General features: G+C 39.4%; 1 protein-coding gene across 2 annotated transcripts in view; it reads right to left on the bottom strand.

Annotated features, from left to right (window-relative positions):
- Positions 1-10,874, bottom strand: part of KDM4C (lysine demethylase 4C) — a 245,200-nt gene extending 234,326 nt beyond the window's left edge. Inside the window, exon 1 of one of the 2 annotated variants that reach the window (XR_007780436.1) lies at positions 10,554-10,874. The gene's annotated coding sequence lies outside the window, so the exon portion shown is untranslated. The remainder of the gene's footprint in view (positions 1-10,553) is intronic. The other variant, XM_050986882.1, reaches the window with a different exon arrangement.
- Positions 10,875-13,036: the final 2,162 nt, after the last annotated feature.

The raw sequence follows: 13,036 nt of genomic DNA on the forward strand, positions 1-13,036 counted from the left end.
ATGTAAACATATGAAATTAAATTATGCATATCGAAAGTCAGTGTCAAAAGGAAACCTCTTATCAACTGCTTAATCCTCATTTTGTCTATGGGTGACAAGCATAAGAAATCACAGTGCCTGTATACATTCCTATAACCTTAAAGCTGTCTCTTCTTTGGAATTAATTTTTTTAATGTGAAAGGGTAATAGTTTAAAATATATCTGATTTCCTATATTCCTTATGCAAAAGGGTAAGGAGACAAGAAAAATCCATATCCAAGTGGTTCAGCTATGAGAAAAGCTGCAGGATTATTTTTGCCAATGTCTGATTTCAAGCACTAGCCACAACAAAGTTATTATTGCATAAACTACAAGGATAAAAATTTCTCTTAACCAAAACACACCACTTTTAATAGATAAGCTGCTCTAAAAACAGCCTTATACCAAATCAACTTAATATACCCTGGTACTTTGACATAATAAAGAAATTCAGCTAATTTAAAGATTGCTAATTGAGCTAATAAACTATGATTAACTCACACTAACTGTAACAATCACACCTCAGCATTCTTGCCTGGCTACCAGACTCTTAAAATCCTGTTTGTGAAGATACTCACAAGATTATTCTCTCCATAACTAAGTACATGCTCAAGCATGTAACGTATTGTACTGTGAGGAACCTCAATGTGTATCACAAGCAGAATTAATAAATTTCAACTAATTACAAAGACATGTGTAGAGTATTAGAAACACTGAATTTTCGCTCAGCTTCATTGTTGAGCAAAAAAATAAAAATCTGTAAAAGTGTAAAAAATATAAATCCTGCCCATCACAGATCTTTTTTCTACTAGCTTCCATCTGTCTTAGGGTCCAGGCCCCTAAGCAATGAGGACACAGACCAGATAGCTGTGTTACTTTCAGTAGAAATAAACTGTTCAATCCATGCTCTTGTGTAACCCTTCTCCATCAGTTAAAAAAAACCTTCTCAATAACTTACTGGGTAAAGCTGCTCCCTGATAAGCATAATGTTTGCAGGAACTCCTTAAGGAGATTCAACCACATAACATCTTTAGATCAACTGGCACAAAGATCATAAAGGCTATGAAGAATTTGCTATGCTATAAATCCATTAGATGTTTCTACTAATTTTATGATTTCTTAGTAACTCATCACCTCCTTTTAACTATGATCTATCAGTTGTCACTTCTTAAATCTGTTTTACAATTTCATTATTGCATTTCTTCATTACAAACACCAATCTGAAACAGTAGGCAAGAGGTAAGTACTGAGTCACATAGTCTAAATTTAACACAAAAAATAACTCTATGCTACGAACTAATCAGAAAATGTTGGCCTTCCAATTCAATTCTATTATCTTCTAACACAATATGTAGTTCTTTCAAGGATTTTGTGGAACTCCCGAGTCCTACATTTTTTCTCCAAACAATGGCTACTTTTGTTATTTTTCTAGCACACAAAAACTCAGTTATACCCTAGCCAATTCATTAATACAAGAGAGCATAATATATTCTCCAGTGTCATAGTTAAGAGACCTTCGGAGACTCTTTTGCAGACAAAATCACAACTACTAGGAGACCATTCTAACGCAAAATCTGCACTGCAATCATATTACTGCTGACTTAATTATTGCACTCAGGTGTATATGTAGCTACCTATTTTGTGATATTACAAAGTTGCACAATCTAAGAAATAAAACTTCTAGAGCTTTTACTGACTACTACACAATGAAAATGTGCAAAATATTGGTAAATACAAAGTTATAAAAAGAAGGTCAACATGCACAGGATGCCCTTTATGACACAGAGACAAGTAATAAGTACACAAGGAAATTTTACAGTTATTTTAAGTCCCTCATATAAGCACTGTAATCAGACATTTTCTGCCCCCTTGGATGACAGTATGGCATGCTGAAAAAGAAGTCCATAACTACCTAGAAAGACAAAGGGTAATGTGAATAAATGTGAACAAACCTCACTCAAATTATCATGCATTAGTACTTTATGTAACATTGAAAGAAGCTTTTTAGCTAATCATGGGAAAGCTTTAGCCAAACAAGCCCAAGCTATGAACCTGATCCAATAAACTCCACAGCCTATCCATAAAGCTTCAATTTCTAGTGACCAAGTAGTCTGCCTTAAAAGTGTCTGATTAAACAATTCAGAACATAAATAAAATACAAGCGTGTAGTTTGTCCAAAGTTGCCAGCTAAAAAGCTAAGTTGTCTAGCCAGGAACTAGGTTAAAGAACCTGATCCTTTTGAAAAGTTCATAGCCATTGTAAGGCCCTGTTAAAACCCTCAAATCATCAGCTAGGAGAATATTAATGCTACATTAGTCTTAATACTGCAGAAGTGAAAACATGAGGTCAGCAAAGTTCAGACATCCACATCTATGCCAGTATGTAGCCCAAGAAATCTGATTAACTAAAAACACCATAGTTCAACACTAAAAGCAAGATGAAATCTCATTGATGCTACAATTATTTACATAATCTAAGATGCAAATGCATTTCACTAGTCATGATGACAGGAAAAGTGCTTTTTAAACAAATCCCGCAAAATCTGAAGTGCATGGCTTGTACAGACAAAATAAACTTGATACTAAAGAACAGAAGTGTACATTACATGCTGATAACTCATTTTAGTCCACATGCTTTTTGGTAATTGCAAAATCTACATAATTGTTTCTTCTATATCCTAAGAAAAGGGAAGGACCTCTATACCCCACCACAGTCAACTAAAGATTGCCATTATAAATTAGTAACAGGCAGCTACAATTTCCAGCCCCCACTGCCAAAACATTGAACTGTTTCTTTGTAATGTCCACAAACTAGAAAAGCAGCATGTGTTAATTTTCAGTTAGTTAAAAGGCACAAAAACCTGTAGCCTTCACTACATTAAACCAACTTTTAGGATTACAATATTCTCTCTCCACCTTAACATTAGGCTCTGAAGGCTATACACTTCTTTTTGCTTCTAGTCTAAAATAAACTAACCAGTACTGTGAAGTCCACCCACCATCAGTGGGGAATCCAAACTTTCTGGCTCCAGACTACACAAGACTTGACAAAATAGCTCTTCCTAAGATGCTTTCTGGGATGCATCTCTTGACTGCCTACTTAATGCAGTCTCCTCTACTGAAAGCACTGTTGAAGAAAAGGAAAAAGCACAGACTAATACATCTGCTCTGCTATTCAAAAAATTATTAGCTAACATGTAAATAGCAATAAATAACTATAGGCCACTGCATCATAAAATAAATGTGTTCTTATTTTGAAAGATAAGATTATTTCACTCTGTGTGTTCTACTACATAAAATTGCAATGTACACAAGCTTTACTCCGCTATCAAAATTAAACAAGTTACATAAAACAAGCTCTAGCAGAAGAAAAAAAGTATGAAGGAATATGGGAAACAATCAAATCTCTTAAGGTCACCACTTCTCACAGATAAATTAACTAACACACACTTTTTTCCCCCCTTTTCTTCCAAATTTTCACCCACATTAACTATGGGACAACAAACATTTGACAAAGAATTCGTCCTAGGAACGTTTTTTCAATAGGTAACAACAAGAAAGCAAACTTGTCCAGACAAAGGCATGTACAGGAAGCTCGAGGATTTTTTTTTTTTTTTGAGGCTGTTTTGCAAAATAACCATGTTTGAACCACCAGCTCTGCATAAGCAGGAAAGGAAACAAGCAGTAGAAAATTATGCCTTAATCTATATTATTTTCAGCAGCAATTTTACTTAAAAGTAAAAACTCTGTGAGTAGATTCATCATTTTTAAGAAGTTGTTAGCATTCTGTAAGCAAGTACCATCCAACTTCTTGCACTGTTCAGCAAAGCAAATTCAAAAATCCAAAATACTGTATTAGAGCACTTCCAGACAACTGGAAAGATAAAAGCACAGTTTGCATGTTCAACTGTTACTGGGCGTGCAAATAGTTAACTCCCAGTGTAATTTGGTGTCACCGACATGTTTTATGAAAAATTCTTTACTTAGGATTTTTCCTCTCCTGAGAGCTGAGAGGCCTCAGAACAAACTGTAAACAATTCTTATCTGCTGCTGTGGAATGCAACAGGCGAGGTCTGTGATTGGCCCCGTCAGGCTGTTTCCAATTAAGAGCCAATCACAGTTCACCTGTCCGGCTGGTCTCAGTCTGAGAAGACTTCAGTTTACACATTCCTTTTCTATTCTTAGCATAGCTTAGTAGTGAAATCCTTCTCTCTATTCTTTTAGTATAGTTTTTATATATTATATATCATATAATAATAAATCAAGCCTTCTGATACATGGAGTCAACTTTGTCATCTCTTCCCTCATCTTGGGACCCCTCTGAACGGGGTAACAATTTGGGTTTGCATACTTATGTTTGAATTGTCCCTTTAGTAACGGTAAATGTTACTGAGTACATAAAGTAGGCAGACATAACGGCAAGCAGTTATGTCTGCCTACTTTATGTACTCAGCTTCAAAAGAGATCCTATCTATCAGGAATCCCAAACCTGTTACTTAGGTAATTTGATTGTATTAATAGTGAAAATAAATATATGGAACATAATGCTTTGTATTTGTGATATGAGGCCAAATCTCATGGTCAGGTATGTATTCCTCAGATATCCACCATCATCAGAAAGACTCAAGTTCATAAATGGTAGGAATACTGAAGATTTTAATAGATTCTACAAACTTAAGAAACCAAGAATCTGGGCATATTCTGAAGATCCTGAAACCACCCCTATTTTACCACAAAGCTCTGAGTAGTTTGCAAGCTTCATTACAAGTTTAAATTTCTATGTCTGGTACTACCCTACAGCAACAATGTTTCAAAATTATAAATTGGCTCAACTTGAACCCATAAATTTTGAACTGAAAAATGACCTGAACTCATTCCTAGATATTCTTCTCCCACACCAGGCTCAGAGCATGAAAAACATTTTGAAATAAGTGATCTGGGACAAAGGGCAAGGAAAAAAAAAAACAGAAAATGTATTTTTCTCATTTTTATCTGCTACCCATGGCTCAAGAGTTTCTACTTTTTTTTAAAACGCAGGTATGAAATCCATAGTCCTAAACAGAAGCAGTACGTAACGGCCTCCAGCAATGGCAAAAGCAAGTTATCAAGAACCTAACTAGTCTCCACATCTTCACAATTGCTAACAGCAGGTACCTAGATATAAGTAAGTGCTGGGGTAGCTTATAATACACATTTTCAGAATACCATCTCGTTCTTCAGCAATGCATATACCAAGCAATCCTTAAACATGGAGGATATTACCACATTTTGCGGAGTGTGATGATTTTTTTCCCCATGATTTTTAACTTTTGTAGGCCTTTAATATCCAAAACATTCATGATGAAGCATTTTGTAATCAACAATATGCTAAGTGATATATCTTCCTTTGTGTATGTTGAATATTTCACATTTTAGTTTAATCTCATAGCTCATGTGCATACTGAGAACAATTATCTAGCTGCTCACATCTACCTTCAGACCATACAGGTCTTACAGATCTTTACCATGGTCTCACACAGTCTCTCTTCTAGGCTGAAAACTTCTAGTCTCACCACAGAATATCCATTCCATATTTATGATCATCTGGATCTCTAACGCTCCAGTTAATCACTTTTAGTCAAGGGAAAAGAATATCCAAGCTGAAAGCACTATTTAAAATGCAAGTAAACCATCAACTCACACAATGGTGTAACATTTTCAAACAGGTGTAGTCCTCAATGAGTCCAGACAGTGGTTTGGCCTAGCTCTCAAGTTTTCAAAAAGCTGATTTACAAGTACCTAAAATTTCAGAAAAATATTCATTGCTAATGTGGTCTATAATATTGCTAGGGATAGAAATCATAGGAGGTAGATGTGAACTCCTTCCTAATTAAGGACTTTTTTAAGCACAGTTTTAGTAGGCTAAATTTCTGCCTATAAGGCATTTAATTAACTCCTTAAAGAGGTCTCCTCCTGAAAGATACCCTTACAGCTCTTACAGCCCTTATAGGTTGTGTGCAGAACCAGGAGATGAACTCAGGGGTCCTTGTGTGTCCCTTCCAACTCAGGACATTCTATGACTTCACAAGTCCTTAAAATCAAAACTTTTTTTTTTTTTCCCAGGGATATGCTACAGTGACTGTGATAATAATTTTCCCAAGGAATCACTATATAGCAAATCCTTTATTAGAAGCTGAAAAAGGACAGCATGAAAGGGGAAGAAAAAGAATAAACATAAAACACCAAACACATAATTGAGGCTCTACAACCTGAGTAACAGAAAGATGTACTTGTCTCTCTTAAACCTGCTTAGTTAAGGAACACCTGAAACTGCATTTCTGCACCAGTGAAAAAGTTCACCTTCAGTGTGAGCACTTCCATTCTCATAAAGGATTTCCTAACTCAAAGACTAGTTCCAATTCCCCTGCCCTCATATTTTGGCCTAATTTACCACAAGCCATATCCAGCAACGTCATGCCTTTCTGTTGTTATGACTGAAACCATGCACACTAAAGTAAACCACACATATAGTCAGCTTGCATGACCAAAAGCTCCTCACTCCAGACTGATCCCAAGCCCCTGAAACAACATTCTATTTATTTAACAGGAGTGGCAGACCACCCAATGAACTCAAGAATGGTATCTGGCAACTACATGGCTCTTACCCACAATATTAAACCAGACAAAAGTTCAACTGTAAAGGGCCTTGAGGGGAAGCTGTATGAGAAGCAGCTAAGGCCACTGCTCAATCTGGAGGAGTCTGAGGGGACACCTCATTGCAGTTACAACTACCTCATGAGGGGAAGAGGAAGGGCAGGCACTTGTATCTTCTCTGTGGTGACAGCAACAGGACCAGAGGAAATAGCCTGAAATTGTGTCAGGGGAGGTTTAGGTTGGATATCAAGAAAAGGTTTTTCACCCAGAGGTTGGGTGGGCACTGGAATGGGGTCTCCAGGAAAGTGGTCACAGCTCTAAGCCTGACAGAGTTCAAGAAGCATTTGGACAATGCTCTCAGACACATGGTGTGATTTTTGGAGTGGTTGTACGCAGAACCAGGAGATGAACTCAGGGGTCCTTGTGTGTCCCTTCCAACATCCTATGACTCCACACAGAGCTGCATCACAATAAATCTAAAGGAGATTTCCACAACACTGAGTTTAGAAGTTTCACCAACTCATATAAGCTGCACTACAACTTTGAGAGCAACAAATCAGTTAAGAAAACATTTTTCCTCTATTATTAATTAATTGGTTTTCCATGTTTTAAATCTTTTACTTATCTCACTTTGAAATCATATTTATTCAAATCGCATACTCCAAATACTTCCATCAAGTCAAACCCAGACACGAAGAGTGTGAGTTCTAAAAGTTGGAGTTTCTCCCACATTTCTGTTTCTATGTCTTTATTTGTAGCTTAGATTACAGACTTCTACACTTTTCCCCAGGTTATTTTTAAATGGAAATTACTGCTTTTCAAAACAACTTATGACTATGGACAATATATCCAGCTACAAAGCCACAGGCTCATTTACCATTCTGGCAACTTATATACTTTTTTAATCAAAGAAATAAACTGTGAAAGTGAAACAAAACCTGACTGAGCACAGTCATATCTGTCATACAACATCTACCCTGAACATAAACATTTATCTAAGTCTTCTAGAGACAAGCTACCTGCTAGTAACTAGACTTTTAATTTTATTAGACAAAATCCAGCAGGATATCAAAGGTGTAATGAGGTAAATCCCAACAATCCAATCAAGTCACTTCACATTTTACTGCCAGGAATGTCACAAAGGACCCGGAGCATATTTTGTTTGTAAAAGTTCCCTAAAATATCTGCATCAGTCAATGAATTATCCCATCTTGTCTGAGAATCAGAAACTGACTAGACACTAGATTTTTTTCAGTATTCAGTTTTCATTAAGAGATGTGTTTTGAACCTTAACTCTAGCAACTTTAATACCTCAAATTTAAAATCCTAACATGTTTTCTAATCTTTGTTTACATAAATTATAATGATTATATAGATGGTCCTCAGCTTTCAGGGTATACTGTCCTAAATATAGTCTCCCAAATATCCTGTCGCACAAATGCTGGACATTAACAAAAGTACAGATAAAAGTGAGTACTTGCATAACAGTAGTACAACTACTCACACAGACAAACACAACAACTGCTGTGTGCAATTCCACAATTTTAAACAGGTGAAATTAAGTTGGAGGAAAGGGCAAGACTACAGCAGAATTAATTATGACGTACAATGCCACCTATGAAACCTGAAGTAAAATGTAAGTCTTCATATAACAAAACTACAGTAATACTTCATTTATAACAGATATTGGAACTTTGGACCAGTAAATTCTTATTAAAATCTTCATTGTATGATTTGATCACACAGCAATTACTACCCCCCAAGTATAAAATACTGCTTATCTTCAAGATAACCTATGTCTTCTGTGATTCTAAACAAAAATCAAGAGAAAGTCTCACCACATCACTTGCTGATTTTGAGATATGAATTATCAAACTATCAAGTGACTATGGAGATTTTTTACTAGACAAGTATTAAAATCTTAACATTTTAGGACATCACTTTTTGAATCATCCCTGTGATCATTCGGAGATCTTGCAAAAACTTTATATTAACAGGTAATACATCTTCCCTTTGAAGCTCCATGTATACTGAATTCATGTTTCAAAAGTTGTTAGGGTGAGGCTTTTTTAATTTATTTTGGAGGTGGTAGGATGGAAATACCACCTTTAAGAGCACCACAACCCTATTCACATTCTGTTCAGCTTAATGTTGATGAAATATACCTCACTAAAAGAAAACTAAGAAAAAAAAATTGATATCAAAGTGAATTACCTGCAGAACTAAGAATCAGACCAACTTAGACCTGTTTAAACTCAGAGAGTCCTTAATCTATAACCTATTTGACCCAATATTTTATAATACATTAAGCATAAAATTGCATTTTTTAAAAATTACTATATTTGCTAATATTACCTGATGAATATTCTAATAATGAACAGCTGTCAACGTAATTTTATTATTTGGATGCCATACTGATTGTGCACTCAGATTTAGTGCAGAACTATTTATTTGATATGTTTAGAAATTAGCTCAAGAGATACAAAATACTCCATGCAATACTCAGCAATAATTAAAGAGTAAAACTTACAGGATTTGATTTTTTCCCTACTTTATCATATTTACCATTAAAAAAAAAAAAAGACATCAGAGACCAAATCAGATTAGGTTTTTTTAAAACAAACACTGACCAAAGGCTTTTCTCTCATATACTTTAGTCCAACTCTGATCCAACAGCTATTTAACTATGTCCACATATCTGGGTGATACACATTGTTTCCTGGGTCAGTCCCTAGAAAGGAAAATGCTAACACCAACACCACTCCAAACCTAAGCTGAGAAAAAAAACAGCATGAGGGTCAGTAGTTCAACTTACTCTCATTTCAACTACTGAAACAGGAATCATGCTTGTGCCTTCCATCTTCTTGTGTTTGGAAAATACTTCTGTGAAGCAATGCCACCAACTACTTATGACAGTACAAGGAAAAATAAAGGTAAAGCCCAAGTCAAATTTTATCCCATAGACATAAAAAAACCCCTTCATTAGCTGTCACTAAGCTTCTTTCTTGTGGAAAAAGTGATTCCGCTTAAAAGGTGCTGGTTTAGTAGCCACTAAATAGTAATTTCAGTTCCTGTAGTGGCAATTCTCAGCAAAGAATCATAAATCTGCACTTCAAAAATTAAAAAACAAACGCCGATTATTCTCTGAGCTAGTATAATTGTTTTAAAAAACATACGGAGTATTTTTCCTAACATAGTTAACCAATGAGAAAAAATATTTTGCTCACTTTTGCTATCACTCACTTTCCCAGCTAAAATCAGAGGAGAGTAAGCACATTAAGGGAAGACTACTACCATGACAGAAAGACCTGATCTCAAAACCAGCTTCGAAAGCGTTTTATAACCACGGACAGATGTGGAACAGGCGCTGAATTCAGTTGTTCACTCTTAGCTACATGCACTAACGACCGAGCTGCCCCAAAAAGAAACTATCTGGAAAGCCGGCAACAATTTCATCAAATCCTTGACAGACACGGAAAGAGATAAAGCTCTATTTCACTCCGTCCACGCACTTCCACCACGCGGAGAACCCGCCGACCTCCCGGAGAGCTCCCACCGGCAGCCCCGACCCAGAACTGCCGGCCGTGAGCACGAACGCCAGTCCCACTTTTCCCACGGTTTCGCTTCCCCACCTCGGTCCCGCAGCCCCCCCTCTCGTCCGCGGCGCGGAGCCCCCGCACCCATCCCCTGCCGGCGCGGGGGCTGCCGCGTGCCTCCATCACGCCTGCGAGAGCCGGCCTGCCATCACTTCGGCCGCTCCGCCAGGCGCGCCGGAACCCGGGCCCGCCCGGCGATGCCCCGCCGCCGGGACCCGCCGCGCACCCCCGCTCCGCCTTGGCCCGACCCACTTCGGCCGCCCTGCCGCCTCGCCCGCTCGCTCCCGGCCCGCTCGCAGCCTCATACCTCCTCGCCGCACACCCCCGGCCGCCGCCAGGGCCAGCTCGGCGCTCCCTCCGCACCTGTCCGAGAGAGGTTCCAGCAGGCAGGCGCGGTCGGAGGAAGGGATGAGGGGAGGGGCGGTTCGGGGCGGGGCGGAGTGGGACGGGACGGGAGGGACGAGACTGGGCTGGAGTGGGCTGAGCAGGAGCAGGGACAGGGACAGGGACAGGGACAGGGACAGGGACAGGGACAGGGACAGGCCTGTTCCCTGCCGCCGCCGGGTCCCCTGTCCCCTCGATGCTGTCGCTACCCCTGCCCTGCCCGCACGGCAGACACCTCACTCCCAGATTTCGGATGACAGCTGCTGTTTGCGCACGCGCGCTCGCTGGGGGCAGCGCACGTGACCGAGGGGGCGGTGCCCGACGGGTCACGTGCCGGGAGCGGGGGGCGTGCCGAGGGCGCTTCCGGGCCGGGAAGCGGCGCTGAGGGGAGGCGGAGAAGGCAGCGCGGGTCAGGGTGGCCTTGGAGCTTTCTCGGGCGGATCCACCCCTCCTGCGGGCCGGACAGGGCCTGCCCGCTTCTCTGGGCCGGGCCCTTGAGCGGCCGGTGTGCCCACCGGGACGCGCCCGTGGAAAATGCCAGCGCAAAGCTTAGAGCAAAGTCGGTCTGTTAGAGAATCGCAGAATCAGCTAGGTTGGAAAAAACCTTTTGAGGCCGTCGAGTCCGACCTATGACCGAACATCATCAAGTCACCCAGAGCGTGGCACTGACTGCCAGATGTTTTCTTAAACAACTCCGGGGGCGGTGACTCCATCACCTTCCTCCGCAACTGATTCTTCTAATAACCCTTTTTGTGAAGAAGTCCCTCTACACTTAGGCTTGTTGTAACCTCAGAACTGGCAGGACCTTTCAGGTCCGTAGGAATGGTGGACCTCTCAGAGCAAGCTGCAAGGTCAACATGGTTATCCTAATTAATCTGTATGCCACAGTGTCCCATATCAATCAGTACTGCTGTACAAATGTGATTTTGTTTGCAAAAGTTTAATGATGCTTTTGGTGGCAAAAGCCTGTTGTGCTCAATGTGGTGTCTTTCCTTTCTGAAGTGCCATGGTAGAGTATAATTCTGACTGTTCAGATGCTAAAATGAATCAGACTGTGGTTTAATCACTGTGTGATATGCTTGGACATGTTTTACTCATCAGTAATCTATGTTAATCTTTTATTTTGCTTCTGCTTGCTGTGTTCCAGAAAGTAGTGAAAAACAACCAGTATATGACTGAAGGACAAGGCCACTACAGTCCTTCGTCAAATATACCTATTATCTTAAAAGAAGTTACAGTTATATTCGTATTTGAGAGTGAAAGATTTTTTTAGTACTAAAGCCTGAAAATACAGGACTTTCTAGGCTGGGTCTCTTTCTTGGAGGGGATCATACCTACTGCTGTAAATTTGCTGTGCTCAGAGATATTTATGTTATTTTTTTCATTTGAATGCAATATTATGCACTAACAAAATTTGTGCAGCTCTATCTCTGAATATCTCTGTAGGGCACTACTATCTCTAGCAGTGTCTAAAATGAATCTTCCTCTTCTGCCTAGGGAAACAAATTTCATTTCACTGAACATGAGTAGAAGAAAACAGAGGGAGTAGTTTACCTTCTTCCTTAAACCCTTGATGGGGTTAATAAAATACTTGTTTAATGCTTACAAGAAAAAAGTGTAGCTGAATGCAGTTTCTCATTGTTACCTGCTTGCTAGTTCACTATGAAGCAGAAAAGATTTATGACTTCACATTGTTTTCAAATGTGATCTCTAAGACTCATGCAGAGTATTTGTTGAAGAGAAAGTACAGCAATAACTCTTGGAAGTATCAAATCAACACTCTCCTCATCTTTTCTTTCAGGTTACAATTCTCTGTGAGGCCACGAAGTGCCCTGGAGTGTGTTAAAGTATTGCCAAAGCATGCACCTCCCACAGCCACTGGCTCAAGCAGTCCCAGCTTATGGACTAAGGGTGCACATGGATAGTGTGAGAGCATTAATCTTCATAGTGCTGTGGCTATGGAAAGCTATGCCTTGACATCATAGCTTTTTTTTTTCAAAGCCAGTAGCTAAGAACTTCTATTTTGATAGATGGAAGTAAGGACAGGGGCCTTTTTTAGAACACTTATGTAGCAATGTGTGATCAATACATCAGCATTTTGGCTTTATTAAGCTGCTCTGGCACAGTATTTTCAGTACATGCTTATCTTGCATGGGTGCATCTCACAGCACCTGTGAATTTGCTGGCATGTTCTACCTGGGAGGAAGAATCTTTTAATTACTGAGGTCTAAGTAAGCTTTTCTGCACTTTCTTCCTGCCTTTCATATTTTGGGCTATGTCTTAAGGTTACTGTTAGCTAGTAACAAAAACCCTGGTACCATGACAACAACCTCTAAGAGAAAAGGAAAACCTGTAAATTCCCTTGCCTAGGCAGCACAAACCTCTGAAGGAAATAAAAAAAATAGT

The sequence above is a fragment of the Serinus canaria genome, chromosome Z (genome assembly GCF_022539315.1).
Source record: "Serinus canaria isolate serCan28SL12 chromosome Z, serCan2020, whole genome shotgun sequence".
Taxonomy (NCBI): domain Eukaryota; kingdom Metazoa; phylum Chordata; class Aves; order Passeriformes; family Fringillidae; genus Serinus; species Serinus canaria.